An 18,435-nucleotide genomic window follows, 5' to 3' on the forward strand; every position below is an offset into this window, starting at 1 on the left:
GGCACCCAAAATGCAGTTTCTGTGTGGATGAAAGGCTGAAACTAGGCCTGTCATGATAATCGATAAATAGATTAATGGAACGGTTTTTCAGTGGATTTCAGTTTTAAACAGAATGAACACGGTGAGCGCACGAACACACAAAACCAATACGGACAGTTTTCTCAACTGGGGCAAAAAAATACCGATGTAGATACATCGGAGCCTTCGTCCTGACAGTAACGCTTACTGAAGTGTTTGGTCAGCAAATATAAACAAAACTGTGCAAAATGTTGCGCTATCACAACCAGTCGCTGCCTACATTGCGAAAACATACATACAGTCTTCTGTGTCAAGCCAATTCCTCACACAGGTACACCGTACACTATACTTGAGTACCATCTAATGGTTCAAATGTGCAGTACACCTCTCATGACAATTATTGAAAAAATGGTCGAAAAAATGTTTTCAGTAAAATCAATTAGACTATAATTTGTAGCACATATAGACACATACGATAAAATACTTTGCCGTTTTGACGTGAATATGTTTCATGTCGATATCCCCTAAATTAAGAGCCTGTCTGGGAGCCAAAATAAAATCTTTGGGGACCGAGACAAAAGAGCTGTCTCTCAGAAGCTTCGAACTTCCCATCATGAATGCAAACACCACACAGAGATGTTCCAACAAAGATTTGAACCCAGATCACCACACTGTCAGAAGTTTACATGCATGAAAACAGTTGGCGTTTGGCCTCTCCATTTTTCACACTATGCGAAGTCCTCTTTTACATGCACTCTGTCTAACTCGAACTTGATCGTTGGCCAAATACTTCTGACACATTGGGGACGATTGTGGTTATTTCAGCTCATTTTGCTGTGTGGGTATAGGAAGACAATTCTACATCCTAATTACTGTCACTAGTAGAAGCTGTCAGGTCAAAGGATAACAGCTTTCCACAGCTCTTTCATGTATTTGGTAACATTTTAATGTGTGGTTAAAATCTGCTTTGGTTCTTGTGGTTATGATGATCCTCAGAGGCATAGAACAAAATGGCCATTTTGACCAACTATTTCAAAACAAATATTCCGCTACGCAGTGTATTATTTTTAATTCATGGATTACATGTCATTGGCTAATGATCAGTTGAGGGTGTACGCCACCTCCTGCCCAAAGACAGCTGGAATAGGCTCTAGCACACCCGCGACCCTAGTGAGGACAAGCAGTATAGAAAATGGATGGCTTACATGTCAATGACGTTGTCTAAATTGTTGTAAATGGGCATTCCATTCTTAGTACACCAAAGTTTGATTAAGCAGACAATTGTATCTCTGAATGTTCTCGTCACACACTAAAATATATTAACTAAGAGACAGAGAATACTGTACTTCTTATGTTATCTACCGCTGTTATTGTTGTTGTCTACTTATCTGTTGTCTGACTTCTTCTACAATGTTCTGCCGTTTATTAAAAAGGTAAATTTTTTGCAACCATATACTTTAAAAATGTTGACTTATTACAGCTTCTGTGGCTTTAATTTGTCTCCTTGTTGGTATAAAACACCCCCTCCCTCAGGCTTCCATTTATTCTCAAGTGAAATGTTGGTAAGAGTAGCACCATGATCCCCCCGCAGAGACTGCCACGTGCATAGAATGTCCACGCCAATGATCAATTGATGGATCAAAGTGTGTAAATGGATCTGGTTTCCAATCTCAGTCTGTTATTAATCCCATCCTTAAACAGTTGACCACGGTCTAATTAAGGCCTTTAACGCTGGTTTCAACCGAATTTGTGCAATAATTCAGATTTTTTAGTGCATGTAAAAGTAGTGTGTGAGGCTGACATGTTAAACACTAGGTCACTGCACAGCTCCAGTAATTGTATGTTAAAACGACTCATGCTTTGACTGGCATGTCTTAAGTGTGGTATCACATACAAATTCTGTATTAGGGGTCTGCCCATTTGTTGGACTGATCCGCATCATACTGAGATGTTTTGTAATATTTTAGTCACCATATGTAGTTGCACGAAAGGAACAATGTCTTAGGAATTCAATTATTTCATAGGTGATGCATGCAAATAGACATTGTGAGTGTATGCACTGTACAGGTTTCTTGCACATTCTATATAGTTCTCATGACAAAAAGGTCAGGTGTTTAGTGCAGTGGGGGAGCCAGGCTAGCACAAAGCTAAATAAAGCAATGATCTCAGCAAACGCTGACAAGACACGCACACTACTGCGACAACCACCTTCTGCTCGAACGAGAACACTCGCAGTATGGAGGAGCCACTGGCAGCTTCTCGACAACAATACACTGACCACATTAATTCACTAGTTTAACAATGTAAATCCAAATAGAAATAAGGTGGCTTTGCTGTTTGTTGTGTCACTTTTACATGGGAGTGAAAACTTTACTAGCAGAGATGAGACCTAGCATAAACATGAATGCATACTATTCGTCTAACTTTGCGAGATGAGGGTTCTGAATAACAGCACAATAGACGACAGATCACGGCAATGCCACGAAGCTTGAAAAGTCTGTCGAGAACTGTGTTACTAAAGCTTTAAGTTAACCAAACACGTCCCAAACAAGCGGCGGCTGATGTGCTTGCGCGGACATGCTAGGTGGCTAGCTGGCGTGCTAATAATACTAAGCGAGCAACTCAAGTAAAGTTGGGGGACGCTTTTGAAAAAGTCACCAGTATTACAAGGCTGGACGCAGGGGAGAAATGCGGAACAACACCCCCTACAAACACGACACCCTGAATCAGCAAAGCAGCGGTGAGAAAAATGCCAAACACGCCAAATATCCCAAAACTTCAGGCGCACACACTGCGCGGCGACGCGGCTGCAGTAGGCGGCGTGAAAGTTGCACGGCAGCGCACAACAAAGAAAGTTTGTTGGGAGAAGCACTCACCTTGTTGAAGGCTCTGCTGCTCTGCCGCCACTGGACCAGGCTCGCCTGTAAACGTCGACTTTTGCTGGCCCGATGGCCGTTAACAACAAACTACTACAATGTATTTGACTTCAAACGGCGGAATGCCAAATATGAGTTTGCTATGAAATGAGCGCGCGCAGGACGACGCGCGTGCACACACACACAAGAGGCGTGGCGTCTCGGACACGCGCACACGTAAAAATTCAGTGGGTCCCAGCACACTGAGCACAGACACAGACTCCTCCCATCACATCAGCGCTACTGCATTAGTCCCGTCTTTCTATGTAGTGCTATGATTATTTATGATAAAAAAAGACCACCATAGAGTGCATATGCGATCTACATAGATCACCATTTCAATAGTCTGTCAAGCCACAAACCATATTGGTGTTGTAAACAAAACAAAATGTCATTTTCATTCAATACCACAACAAAAATACGTACCAAAATAACAAATTAATTTTCATGTTGACATAAACATTGGAGACACAAATGAAAAATGTATTTCTAAGTTTGTGGTTGAAAAGTGAACAAACAATATCAGGGATTAAAAAATACAGGAGGCCTACGTGCTAAAACATAACCATTGTTTTACTTTAGCATGTTAACATATGTTAAAATGACTCCTTGAAAAAATCAGACATGACAATCGCTCAGCGTTACTTTCTCTCCTGTCTTATGTGCGCTGTTGCCTGTCTATTGTTGTGTAGGTTTCAAAGCGGAAAGCGGAAGCCAAACTCTCTACTTAAAGGGATAGTTCTGATTTTTTTACATGAAGTTGTATGGCATCCCCATCAGCAGTGTAGTGCATCAACAGTGACTTACCCCCCACTTGGTCCCGTGAGCCTAGTTCTGGTCGGATTTTGGTAATGAAGAATGTAGTTCCAGTTAGTCGGTGGGGCCACTTAAGGAAAGACTTTGGCTTCTCAAAACAATATGCGTTCAAAAGAGTAATACATTTGCATCACAAAAATGCCTCCTGGAAAAAATCAGACCTCACAATCGCTCAGCGTTACTTTCTCTCCATTTGTATCAATGCGCGCTATCGCCCGTCCATTGTTGTGTGTGTGATGAAGATGGCTGCGAAGCTCGCATCTTCATCCGCTGTGCTTGCGCTGCAGCCATCTTGTTTTGAGAAGCCAAACTCTTTACTTAAGTGGCCCCAGCAACTAACTTCACCACAAAAATCCAACCAGAAGTGGGTTCACGGGACAAGGTAGGGGGTAAGTCACTTTTTCATGAGGTACTACACTGCTGATGGGGATGTCATACAACTTCATGTAAAAAAATCCAAACTATCTCTTTAATCTTTTGAGATCTTGTGACACCCCTACTATTCCATCCATCCATCCATATTCTATACTGCTTATATAGGGTCTAGGGTCTACTAGGGTCTCGGGTATGCTGGAGCCTATCCCAGCTGACTTTGGGCGAGAGGCTGGGTACACCCTGGATTCGTTGCCAGCCAACTGCAGAGCACATATAGACAAACAAACATTCACACTCACATTCATACCTATGGACAATTTAGAGTCGCCAATTAACCTAACATGCATGTTTTTGGAATGTGGGAGGAAACCGGAGTACCCGGAGCAAACCCATGCATGCAAGAGGAGAACGTGCAAACTCCACACAGAGATGCCCAACGGAGTCTTCCCGATCTCCTGAGTGTGTGGCCAACATGCTAACCACTCGGCCACCCTAGTATTCCTATATTTTTAATGAACATCAGTTACTGTATTTTATTTTATGCTATTTAATTTTAATATACTGTATAATAATGCATAGATAGTCACGTGATAAAAATATTTTATTAAATGATTTGTATTTTTTTCATCGTTGTTGGCCATCAAGATTAAAGGAATAAAGAACCCATGCCTTTTTTTGTGTGCTAGATCTGCTCAGATAACTTCAGCTATTTTAAAGGCAAAATTACTTTTGACAAATGTTTAGTTCCATTGTAAAATAGGAGAGCCTACTGTATAGCTCTATAGGTCAATAGCAAAGGTCCCAACTGATGTATGCGCTCTGAAGGGAGGCTCACTGTGCCAAAATACCCCTATTGGGACTTTGTAATAGGGGCTTTTAATTGTGTCTGCGCCAGCCTTGTTTAATGATTGACATCATCTACAGTAATACCTTGCTATTAGGACGTGGGGGTAACAAGAGTACAAGGCCACGCCTCCAAAGCAGGCACTGATTCTTTGTAAACAGAGGTGTAACTGTGTCTTGGTGAACTGTCACAAGACTGACATAAAATTGATTTTAAATTACAACTTTATGCAAAACATGCCCCCATTGCTTGCAATAAGCTCAGTAAAGCCTGACATTTGATCCCATTGGTCCCGCAGGAGTTGTAGTTACACGTTAGCCTATTTTCTGTCACTGAAATTAGATCAGTGGAAGCGGAATATTTAAAAACTTGCATTGCTGGCCGTGTCTTGGGATTTTACCAGATTGGATTCTATTGGCATTAGGTGTAAAAACATGACAGTACCATAACACTATTCATGAAGACAAAAGTGGCAACACATGGCAAAGTCTGTGTCGAGAGGTGAGTCTTTTATAGAGCTGTTGACCTTCCATATAGCCACTAGAGGACAGTATTGCCTTGAAGACAACTGTCAAGCCTATGGTCAGAACACGTACAGTACATGCAAAATCAACCTAAAAGTAAGAGGTCTTTACAGGCAGTTAAGTTTCCTATCCTTCGGGAAAATCCTTAAACGTTTAATTTCAGTCATATTTGAAAAAATAACATGCATAATATATATATATATATATATATATATATATATATATATATATATATATATATATATATATATATATATATATATATATACATACACACAGTATATATATATGCAGTATATGTATAAAATACATGCTATATGTTTTCTCTTTGATGTGGATTAAATACTGTAAAGGGGTCCTGAGGAAGTATGGGGTGATGGGGAGTATTAGTTTAGTTCTACTGTGCATATGACAATAAAACTCTTGAATCTTGAATCTTGAATCTTGATATCTCTATCTTATCTATTGGTGGTAGGAAAGGTTCTTATTATAATTACTAGTCGCTGCTTTAATAATAAATAAATAAATAAATAAATCCTAAACTTTTTTTTTCAACAAAAGTGGTCGAAATTGTTGGTACCCCCATGAAAAAGAAGAAAAAAAACCCAAGAACCACTGAAATAAAATTGTCCTATAATTTACGAATGAAAGCGAGGCATTGTTTTTGAATTGTAGTTCAAGATAGCCTAAAAAAGAAACAAGGAATTACTGCAATCAAGCTCTTCCTATAACTCTCATTGAAACTCCTGTACCTGCCGACAAACCGGCAAACTGCGCCGGCTCTCGCAGGTATGATGAGTGTCTTCTCCAGACAGCATGTTTCAGCTATTCGCTCAACTGGATTTGAAACAGGGCTCTAAGAAGGCCACTCCAGAATCGACCAATGTTTTGCCCTTAGGAATTCTTGAAAGTTTTTGACCATTTGTTTTGGGTCATCGCCCCGATGGAGGACCCATGACCTTTGACTGAAGACGGGCTTTCGGACACTGGGCAACACATTTGGCTCCAGAATATGTTGATAGTCTTGAGATTTCATTGTACCCTGCACAGATTATAGACACCATGTGCCGGATGCAGCAAAGCAGCCACAGAATATAACTAAGTCTCCTCCATATTTCACAGCAGGTATGGTGTTCTTTTCTCTGTTTGCTTCATTTTTGCATCTGTAAACACAGAGCTAATGTGACTTTTTCAAGTTATTTCAGTGGCTATAATGTTTTCTTTTACAAAAGGGTACCAGCAATTTTATCTGCGTCTGTAATTATTGTTCTAAGTCAGAAAAGTAGTACATCAAGTGCATTTTTATTTCACGCTGTTGTAATATTGTTGAACTTAGTGATTTTTTTTTTTAAATCTACTATCACATTTATTATACACGGAACATTTAAGAACACAAAGCTGGACAGAGGCAGTCACACAAACATAAATTTTTTATAATATGGAAATCTCATTTACTATGTTTCATAATATGAACTGTTCTATATTGTTTTAATAAGTAGTAAGTTAAATATAAGTATAATAATAAGTTAGTCACGGCAGTCAAGTGCTTCCTATAATAAAGTTGGATAAGGAAGTAACTGTTTGGCATTTTCATCTTAGTTCAGCAAACTTTCTTTGATAGTTGAAAGGCTGGGGAATGTGTTTATCTGAGCTAACTGAATATGCCAACCGTGGCTGGCGTTACAAAATGCACTAAAAAGGTAATACGACTTTAAAGTTTCACCATGGGAAAATTGAGTCACAAAGAAATGCATTGTGGGCAGAGTAAATCACTAAAATTTGCACCTTTGCAAAGAAAAGGGCCTTTTACTTCTTGAAATAATTACACTTACTAAATGTAACATATGCATGTAATTTGTTTCTGCAATGTATTCATTCAAACAAGAGAGCTGCATGTGGAATTGCCGTGAGAAATAATGTGAGTGTGTCCCTGAGACCTGGTTATGAACAGCAAACGCCCCTGTGATCAGATACAGTTGTCACAGTCCTTAAAGAAAAACTGCACTTTTTAAAAATGTTCATCAACAATATTTATGTGAGACATGAACACATATGTCTTTCGCTTTTCTGTGCGTTCTCAAGATATAAAAACGGATAAAAACACACTGCTAACAATAATGGGAAAAAGTTATTTCGCCTATAAAGCCTTCTGAAAAAAACATCAACAACGTGGTTTTATTTTTGAGTTTGGAAAAGTTAATGCTAGCTGTCGGCGTTCATTTCTATGTCGCTATGTGAAATCAAAGTGCCCACGAAGGAAGTTCCAGTAATGCTTAAAAGAACCAAAATACGGCAAAATACTGTAAGTATTACATGTTATCATGAATGTACCTGTTATTACATGGTTACAGCATGTATATAAAACCATAAAACCATGTTTGGAGGTGTTTTAATAGTGGCCTTTGTAGGCGGCATAGGTATGTCCCATTAAGTGTGTAATGAGCTGTCTCTTTTTATCTGTTTTTATATCTTTAGAATACACAGAAAAGAGAAAGATGTGTGTTCATGTCTTACATAAGAATTGTGCATGATGGGCAAAATTCCCCCAAAAAGTGCAGTTTTCCTTTAAAGGCCAACTGATAGTACTCTGCACGACCTTTTATGTTTTGTCTTTTACAATAAACCCAACACACAATTGTTCGTTGTTGTGCTATATAAACGCAAACCTTCTATTTTTTGGGGTGTGCATGAGGTAAGAATTCTCACTGGTTAGTCAGTGTAGCTATCAATACCAGCCCGTCTGTCACTATAGTTGTCCTTCCCTTCTTCTCTCTCTTGCAAAGGGTCGTAAGAGCAAGGAGTTGGACAAGTGCCAAAAGAGGCTGGCTCACCATGCAGCTAAAACTTTTACAGAGCAAGCCGGAAGAGAAGAAGAAAAAGAGCATAAGAAAAAGTCACACGTGAGTTCCTTTTTTTCCTCCTCCCCGTCTGAGTTTGTCTGCCTCAGCACTTATTCCTTGTTATAGCCATACTGTATGTGCCCGCCTTCTTTGGCAGGGGGTAATTGTAGGACTGGAGGTTAGGAGGGGAGGGGAGAAGCTGGGTGGGTACTTTGGGTTCAGAGAGTTCAGCTGAAGAGAGAAATAAATTCATAAACAACAAAGGAGATGTGACGTCAGGTTTGAGGGGCTGTCCAAGCTGCTGGCTGAATGTGAGCATGGAAGAACTGGATTGTTAGTTCCACATGTTTGTGTGTGTGTGTTTCAGTACAGTACAGCGGTGTGTGTGTGTGTGTGTGTGTGTCCTATCTCTGAGAAACGACTCACATGGAGTTTAAGCAGAGAAAATGGACCAGTGTTTTCTGTGTTATCTCCTGGGTGAGTGCTTTAAAAATGGGAGAACCCTGCATGTATTTTACAGTACAGTGTGTTTCAAGTGGATTTTTGTCAAGTGGTTGTTAAAAGTAGGGAAAAAAACAACGCTTTCCTGCTTTCTGAATTTTTTAAAATGATGTCAGTGCCGCCGTGAGCTCAGATTGGTTGGCCAAGCATAAGAACATACGCTTGATGGTCAGTGATTGGCCCGCAGACAGGCACAGAGAAGGTGGATTTATGTTTCCACTAATAATTGAGGTCATTCAGAAGCGACGACTGCTCGCTGCATTTAACGCTTTTGTTGGTTACAATTTGGAATTTCTTGACATCACTTATTTGATTCTTTTGACTGAATACCCTGTAAAACTCCTCCCAGGCCGTGTGGATGACTAGAAGCAAGAATGCAGTGAATGGATGTTGAAGTTCACTTTTTAGCAATCTTGACCACAAATGTCCATCTGTTTATCGTTTGACACAAAAGGCAGTGTGGGCATCGCTGCCCTGTTGGTCACAGCGAATATGTGGAGGGTGAACAATGTGGCGCGAGGCCGTCTCTCTTGCCATCTGTCTTTTGCTGCAGGATAGTGTACGGGCAGAACAGGGCGAGGTGTGTCTCGAATGATTAACATACAAATGCTCCCAGCTGCTGTCCCGCTGTTTTGTGTCACTATATCTGCTCACAGCAATTCATGTGACAATTCTTTCTACTTTTCCCCCCTCTCCGAATCCTTCTCTTTCTTTTCGTCCTCTCTCACAACAGCATGTCCCTCCCTTCCTCTTTCTGTCTCTCCACCCGCCCTCCCTTCACTCTCCTTCCCTCTTGGCAGCAGTGCCAAAGTGGGCAGGCAGACGGAGGCAAACACAGCACAGGCCAGAGCAGAGGGCGATCCAAAGGCTGGCGAATTGATAATGTGGATGGAACTGTCCAGCGTCTGTTGTGTTGTTGTTTCTGTTTCTTTTTTCGACGTCGTGTTGTGAGCTTCTCTAGGCACCCTCTTCTGTTCCTTGTGCACAATGTGTGCGTTTCGGATGTGTGTTTGTAGGGCTATGAGAGAGCAGACGTCCCTCTGTCACCCTGTGCATGAACAGACGCACTCACGCCAGGAGGAGGGGATTGTGGGAAAAAGGGGTGTCGCTCTCAGAGGGTGTGCTCTACTCCTCTCTTTTCCCTTCTTCCCGCCATCACGGCCTTCTTCTCCTCCAGTCCTCCGGCCCAGGCCGCCGCTCAGATACAGGCTCCAGGTATTTTTCCTTTTTATCCTGAAACACCTCTTGCTGTCTTTTTAACTGCGCCCTATAATGTCACTCTCCTACTTCCTCTGTCCTTTATCACAATCTTCGTCCGGTAAACACGTTTGGCATCGTCAGCTGCCACGCCGCACACCGCCATTTTGACTCCATGGGCATAGTAAGAGAAACTTTTGTCGCCCTCAGAGGGACTCCTTGACTCCCTATTGACCATCTTCTGCCTTTCACACTCTCTTGGCTCTCCTTTTTCGTGTTCTTTTTCCCCTGCCTCTCTGTTGTGAGAGGACGGGGCTCAGACCAGGTGGTGAACAATCTTTCTGTGGCTTTCCGTCGTGAACAGGTATCACTTTGTCCATATGTTGAAGCAAGTACAGGTCCTGCTCGGTAACCTTTCAAATGCATGGCCAAAGCACGGAGGCTCCTGTCGTCTTCAGGTCAGTCCGAGTTGGCGCGTGTCGAAGGACCACTAACGTAGGGCAACTGAGGTGCTTGCTGGGTCTCTTATCACCTTGGGCAGCTGTGATAAGTAACACAATGTTTCTCATTGCCCTGACTGTTTGCGCTTTCCTCTTTGACTCAGCAATATGGCCTTTGTTTAAAATGAACGTGCGTTTGGGCTTTGTACAATCTAGAGTGACTGGCTTTTGGAAGTTGGGCAAAGGTGGGTGTAATGTTTGTCTTAAACACAGGGGGTCACTGATGCATGCACTGGGTATGAAGACTGAGTCAGGGTTAAGCATAGCTGACACAGTAAAGTCCAAGTCCAGTTTTATGAGCAAAAAAATGCAACCATTTTTTTAAGATAAAACATGACCATTGGGGTGTAAAATTTAGATTATTTTTGGCAAATCTGATGACAACAATTTATGTTAAAAAAGTATATGTACTGTATACACACACACACACACACACAATTTCAGCACCTTTAGTCTCAATAGCATTTAGTGGCAAGATGGTGCCGTGATGCCTTGTGTTTAAGAAACTGCAAATAAGGGCAAGCGCCATGCCTCTCGGTTCAGTTTGTGGGTCTATTACTGTGGATACCATCACATCAGCCCCCGTCAATTGCTCAATTTTGGCATTAAAATGCAAATGAATTCCTTAAGATGAGAACACATTTATAAGGCAATCATTTTATGAACGTCATCAAGGGGGAAAGATGAGAGGAAAATGCTCAGCGAGAAGCTGAAGAAAAAGAGAGACAACATGGGTGCATGAGATAGGAAGAGAGATGGGAGTGGTAGAGCTCCCTCCCCGCCCCCTCTCGTATCCTTAGATGAACTTATGAGTGTTTCCTTATTATGTTTCTCCGTGCGGCAGTCAGGCTAACTTCCTGCTCAAAGCTGATTGGTTCATATCTTGGCTGGCCTGTCACTGTTTGCAGCAAGGCGACAGGAAGTTTTTGGTCCAACACAGGAAGCTGCAGCTGTGTCGTGCTATTCATGCCATACATTTGTGTAAATACTGTATGTGTGCGAGTGTGCACGGCCTACACTGCGAAGCATCAGTGCAGAAACATGTGGGCGTGTAGCAACATGCCATCAGGCCAGGCATCCGTGCCATCAGAAACACTGAAACCATGGTAACTGCACATTTTATTGGGGTATCATAAAATGGATATATAGGCTGAACAGAGGAGATAAAATATATAAAATAATAAACAATTCTTACACAAAACTCTGTCATTGCAAATTAAACTGTCAAGGTCACATAAATAAAAGACCATCTGAGTCCAAAGTGTTTGCTCTGCCAACTTTTAAAAATACAGACCCACTTACTTACAGACTTACAAGTATGTATGTTTAAAAGGATGGTGGGGCAGTGTGGTAGTGAACACAACAGAGCCTTTACTCCCACGTTATCTGACTCACGCTATCTTTTCCATCCAATGTCCTGGCTGAGATGTTTGCCTAGCATTTGTATCCTTCAGTCTCACATCGGCGTGTGAAGCCTTCTGTCGAGCAAGACTTCGCAAAGCATTGGAAGTGTTTCCATGTAATTAACATGTAGTAAAGCAAGATGAGCTGAGCTGACTGTTTGAGTCAAACGACTATGTCATTATGGTTGAGAACGTGCATTATGCTCATGCTTCCTTGTGAGCACAAGTGTGTTTGAGACTGTTTAATGAGGATATAAAGACTATTAGGAGCAGGCGCCATGCCAAGTGGGCATGGAGGAAGCTCAGCACTTCCTTTCCTTAAATGTTGAAACTAGGCATTCCACAGTGAATGGGAAAGACGGACAAACTACAATATAAGGTCAGTATGGTAACTCTGGACTATGCACAATGACAAGCCAAGACAGACGCCTCCATTTTGGTCATGTTAACAGTGGGGATTCTTCATTCATCCAATTATGTGGCATTCTTCCTCTGCCAACTCTGACTCCCCCGCCCCCTCCTTCTTCCCTCCCTCATTGAGATTCTGCCAGGCACACAGACACTGCCCATACTTGGAACAAAGGTTAGAGAGAAACAACAAGATTGGGAAAGACACACTCAAGAAGCTGTAGCGGTAATCTGGCGTAGTGACATGTGGTGATCACCTGTAGCCATGAAAAATAAAAACCTAACAATAACAAAATAAATACAAATTTGTTACATTTGTCCAATAATTTGTGTTAGAAATGCATTTTCAAAATAATTCCAATAATTTTTAACATTTTCTTGAGTAAAATCCGCTGCAATTTCACATTTCTTGATCAAACACGGGACATTAACCCGAGGTGTGGCAGCGGCGAGCCGAGCTGAGCCTCTGAATGCACAATCAATCGTAAACTGGGTTGCCAGTTTATGTTTCTCGGCATGTTGCCAATATAATCTTTGCAGAAAGATTTATTACACACCATTACTTTCTACAGGCTGTGTAATGTCCTTAATGTAAGTGTGTGATATCATTATTTCTCGCTCATCGGACAATAAAGCTGCAGACAAAAGTCATCAGGTGAGGCAGACAGTACTCTGCCACACCTGCAGGGGGCGTTCCTGGAAATAGTCATTGCCTCAGCAGCCATGAACCTCACTGCACCTCACTCGTCTGGTGGTCCTCTTATTGTATTTGTTCCAAGCATTTCACATTACAACTGAAACACATAAGAATCTAATTTGCCTACTTCATACGTGTCAAACTCAGGCCCGGGGGCCAAATCCGGCCAATGCTGCAATTTAATCAGGCCCGTGGAACTGTTTTTAAAATAGCAATGAGTTGGCCGGCCTCACGGATCTTATCACACCAAGTGCTTACAGCAACCTGCGTAAATAAGCGATTCCTCCTGTATAAGCTACTTGTCAGGCATTTGGAAAGTGGAAACAACATTGTGTAAAGCACGAAATTCACAACCATTCTTAATAAGGGTGCCAGATTCAGACCAAACGTCAAAATAATGTAACTTTACACTACTAAAAATGTCAGCACTTTAACTTATACACCCTGTCTATACAAAATAGCACCTTAAAGAGGCATACGACAGTCAAAAGTGATCATTTTAACTACAGCCTAGCATGCTGGGAAATGCGTAATCTGCCCATTCCACACCTGCAAACTCTTCCACGTTACACAGCTCACAGATTGTGACGTTTTTGTGTTGATCCAAAATACTGTAGCGTTTGCTCGGACATTGAGAGAAAGACGAAGAGGTGGTTGATCAACAATCGCTTTAATGAAACGAACAACTACGCCAAAACAACCATAGTCGTATATCCGCGGACTAATGGAAAGTAGAAATTTCAACCAGGAATGAATGGACACAAAAATAATGCACATTTCGCCCACTCTGATGTAAAAAAAACAAACAAATGAAAAATGTCCATTCACACGAGTGAAGTTTAAAAAAAAATCTGCATAAAAACAAATTAACCGATTGTCATGCACATTTTGTCCCAACATGAAAACGCAACCACAAGGATGCAGTGCTAATGAGACATTTTTCTCAAAATCTGACCATGCGACTAGTTTTTTGAGCCTGGATTATTGGGGCATGTCCTTTCATGTTGGAAACTTCAAACGAGCATCTGTGTGCGTGCACTGATGATGCCTATGAGTGCGCTTCGCTCTCAACGTGTCGGTTAAAAGGACAAGTATGTTTTGAGGTTTTTAATACTTTCAATATGCAGAAAAATACAAGTGTCGGAAATTTCAGGATAAATAATAAGATAATAATAAGAAGAAAGATACAAGGTTGCGGGGGTGAGGTGGGGGGTAATTTCCAGTTCGGCCCACAACCTAAAGTAGGCTTTGAGTGTTGGCCCCCTTGCAATTTAGTTTGACACCTCCTACACAACTGATCTGGAGAGTTTGATCGACCGTCGTTCAGGCAGTGTCAAACAATGTACTTGTTGAATTGTGTGTGTTACATAATTTCATTTCATTTATTTCAGTTTTTTGAAAGGGACAAGTACAGTTTAAACATTTTAGATGTCATATACTGTAGCACTTATAGCCATGCCTAATTTGTAATGCCCGTCCCGTTAATGTGACATATCCTGAATGCTTTCCCAATGCAGAGACACTGAGACATAGTGTTGTTTAAAACAACTTAATCAACTTAATACTTTTATACTATGTTGGTACAGACTGACAGTTATTTCACTTTAGCGTACATGACAATTTGGGTGGTCATTTGTCTGAAACTTTCAAAATCCCCAAGGAAACATAGCACATCGGCCGCCACAAATGAAATTACATGTGAAACATATTAAAGCAGGGAAATTGCCATCAGATGACCAACATATTGTGTTTGGACACAGCAAAGGGGAATTGCTGAAAGGTAACTAAGAACCAGCTAACAGATTATGGGTTTCTTGTCTTTACAGTATGTAATTAAACCACAATAAAGTCATCATTCGCGACAGAGTCAAAGACAGGCAAACTGACAGAAAAATGAGATGAATTCAACAAACCATGTGTCTTACTTTTGTGTTCATCAAAATCCAGGAAGATGCCCCTCTGGCTTGAAGCACATTTACTGTGTAGCTGTTGACATACAAAACTACCTGCCTGCCCCAGTGGTGTCATGCAAACTGACACGCCAGGTGGTTTTCCTCACAAAAGAGATTGTTTCACAAATCCATCTGGGAAAGAGCTGAGATAAATTGTTTGGAAAAGGACAGGCACTCGGAGGATGATGGACGATTCTTTACGAGTAATGACACTCTAAGGGCAAAAGTAGTGGAAGTAAGAATGGAAGAAAAATTGTAGTCTGTTCCATCTTTACAGTTGTAATGGCTTCCTATCTTCTGGAAAGACTTTCTAAAAGAACATTTGTGAGGTCAAAGTTCATTGATGTTGGACGACAGGCGCCTGGCTCACCGGTGTTTGTGTAGTTTATCATGACAAGCTGTCAGGCAACATCTCAATCATAGCCTAAAACGATGCTGAATGGTCCAGTCATTATTTGACTGCCAGTAAGAATATCAGACTGACTGACTGTCAGCCTTCAAAATAGTCTAGAGTTGTTTATGAACTGGGATGCAAGCAGTTGCAATTAACCCAGAAAAGCAGTATCCCCCGCATGGTCATCGTTTATGCGTTTTACAGCGGCTTATGTATGTTTTGACACGTGGCTCAAGTCAAACATCCTGTTAAGTCTTCTGACCCATATTTTCCCGCTAGTACACTGTGTCATATAAATATTAGTCTGTTCATCTTTCGTGGAACACAGCTCCAGTCAGGGGACATTTGTTCCTGGCCAAACATAGCTTGTAGATGTGCCACTGGCACGGTTACAGGGATGGCATCATGCCAGTGCACCCTCCGCCTGTCTGGTCCTCGAATCAGGCTGAAAGAGTCTATGCATGTTAATAATGGGCTAGTCTGGACCAAGTCTCTGGAGTTTGGCTATATGCTAATTTATGTGTGTCATTTAGCTACCAGATGTTTGTGACTACGTGAGCCCAGGTTAGACACTCATTAACCCTCCAGTTTGTGCCACGTTAGCTGCCCGACCTTTTTCAGTGGATGATTAAGGTTGCAGAGCCACAGAGGAAATGAATACGCTGTTTACAGCTTTCTGTTCCTGTGGCTGTGACCGTGTCGCCTGAGTGAGTTGGCTTTGTCTCACCATTTGGGACGAGATCGAGTCTCCATTACACAAGACAAAACAGCAGCTCTTTCTTTATCAAGAGACACCATAACGGAACAAATATTTGCCAACAATGTTTTAATGCAGACCTAAAATGGCCGGTGGACGAGTCGCCATTTTGTGTTTCCTTGTTTTGTTTTGGGGGCAGAATCCCAGCCTTGTGTTCGATCTGAGGCAGCTGGTGGCAGCCATGTTTGCAGGCGTGTGTGTGTGTGTACCTTTATCTAAGCAGCAGCAGCCTGCCTACACAGGGATAGCCTACTGGAATGAGCTCAGTTTTTGGCAAAAACGGAAATGAATTCCTGGCACAGAGATGACCGTTTTTTTTTTTTCTTTTTTCTTCCTTTCTCTTGCGATCACATGCCAGACACTCAGGAAGCCAGTGTGGGCGTGTAGCTTATTTGGCTTTCACACATTTCTGCTCTATTTTTTTATGTATGCTCATGCTTTTGATATCTTTTCATCAAACGGATAACTTCAGATCCGCAGTGAAAAAGCTTGACTAATTGCAGAGGAGGAGCCAATATCGCTTAAGGAGTGACAAGTTCTTAGCACTGATGAGTCACGATTTTTAACCATTTCAGGATGTAACCTAAGCAACAAACTTTTCTCTAGTATTATTACTAGTATAATAATGCAGTTATGATTACTTTTTTAGGTGGAATGTAAGATTTTGTTTATTTGGTCTGACCTGAATGCATTTGACACTATCCCCCTTATTGTGTGTTTCTCTGTACCATTACAGGAGGGTGACCTTGATGGCTGCACCGCGATGAGGCAACAAGAATGCTGCCCTTGGGCCTGAGGTAGTAGATTGAATAGTTGTGGGGGTTGTGTAGCCTCTTTTTGAGATAACTATACAATCTACTGTCTTTCCCAAGGAGACAGCTTGATCAGCCAATTCCTCGCGCAAGTGACAATGTGGCACTGTCCAATCACAGAACATGGAACGCAGCAACTCACATAACATATATTGTTGTGACCATTACTGTGTTTGCTCCCAAGTGGTATATTATGTTACTTGGCAGGTGATTGTGTGTTTAAACTGGGCTTTGTCAGGGTGAGGTAGTAGGTTGTATAGTTTGGTGGGTGGGTCTGCACCCTGCTCAGGTGATAACTATACAGTCTATTGCCTTCCTTGAGCAGCTCATAGACAACTAATGATCACTGGGCAAAACTAGTCTGCATTTGTTTGCATATGTCACGTAACTGACGCTTTAAGTTAATAAATGCAAATAAAGTCATACATTACAAGTGGGTCGACTTATTGTAATGGAGTCATACGTCCAGTGGTCAGTCTTGCGCGCCCTCCAGTGGATAAAAGGAAAGACTGCAAATTCAATTCACTCCACCCTTGTGTGTCCTCGTCCTGTATTGAAATGAAAAGTGTTGAGCGCAATTTTAATGGCCATGAGTATTCTGTTTTACAATATAATAATATCTAGCAGACTACAATACACAGCTGTCGTCGTGTTTAGCGTGGCCCTAGAGGGAATATTTACACGCCCGTGTATTTGTGTATTTGTTTGTGTGTGTAAACACGTACAATAGAAATGAACGGCTTTCCATAAAACCTAGTGGAAATGTGCGCACACGTGTAGTTTCAGAAATTTGTTCTTACATCATCTTCGTAGAAAGCAAAGGTAGAAAGCGTAGAATCGTCTTCCTCCCCTTCATTCATTTGGCAACTACCAGACAGTTACGCGCACTACTGCCTTCTACAGGAGAGGGGTGAAACACAGGATCCACTAAGAAAATTCATGGAGCAGCCTCACGTCAAGCAAGCCTCACATCTTTAGTGGAAAAAAGAAAGCTTTGGACCGACGACAAATCAGCCAATTTACATATTTTAAATTACAACCCCAAAAAATTTGAAATACTATATATATACGCTTACCTCAAAGTAAAAATAATGTCAATAAAATGAAAAATAAAATAAATTATGAATACAGCAATCATCATCAAAAAATTTCAGCACAGTTTGCATGCAATAACCTTATGAGCTACATTTACTGTACACTATGCAATAACTATATACAAAAAAAGAGTATATACAAAAGTTATATTCTCAGGGCATTCAATCGATCGCAACTGGACTGTTCAGATTGTCTTAGAAGATGTTACGCCATTCATCCGAGCAGTCTTCATCAGTTCCTGCTCAAATTCTAGGTGGGACACACACCAGTCAGACTAGATAGGACAGCTCTAGTCTAGTTCATGCTCAAAGACCAGGTGGGACACACACGGCTCAGACTAGATAGGACAGCTTCAGTTTGAGAGCCTGGTGCAAGATACAATCTATT

General features: G+C 41.4%; 1 long non-coding RNA gene across 1 annotated transcript; it reads left to right on the plus strand.

Moving 5' to 3' along the window:
• The first annotated feature begins 9,455 nt into the window (after positions 1-9,455).
• LOC129189756 (uncharacterized) lies at positions 9,456-18,114 on the plus strand. The gene is made up of 3 exons (XR_008572872.1): positions 9,456-10,048; positions 16,878-16,938; positions 17,014-18,114. It is a non-coding gene; the product is annotated as an uncharacterized LOC129189756 (long non-coding RNA).
• Positions 18,115-18,435: the final 321 nt, after the last annotated feature.

Source organism: Dunckerocampus dactyliophorus, chromosome 1 (assembly GCF_027744805.1).
Source record: "Dunckerocampus dactyliophorus isolate RoL2022-P2 chromosome 1, RoL_Ddac_1.1, whole genome shotgun sequence".
NCBI classification, from domain to species: Eukaryota; Metazoa; Chordata; class Actinopteri; order Syngnathiformes; family Syngnathidae; genus Dunckerocampus; species Dunckerocampus dactyliophorus.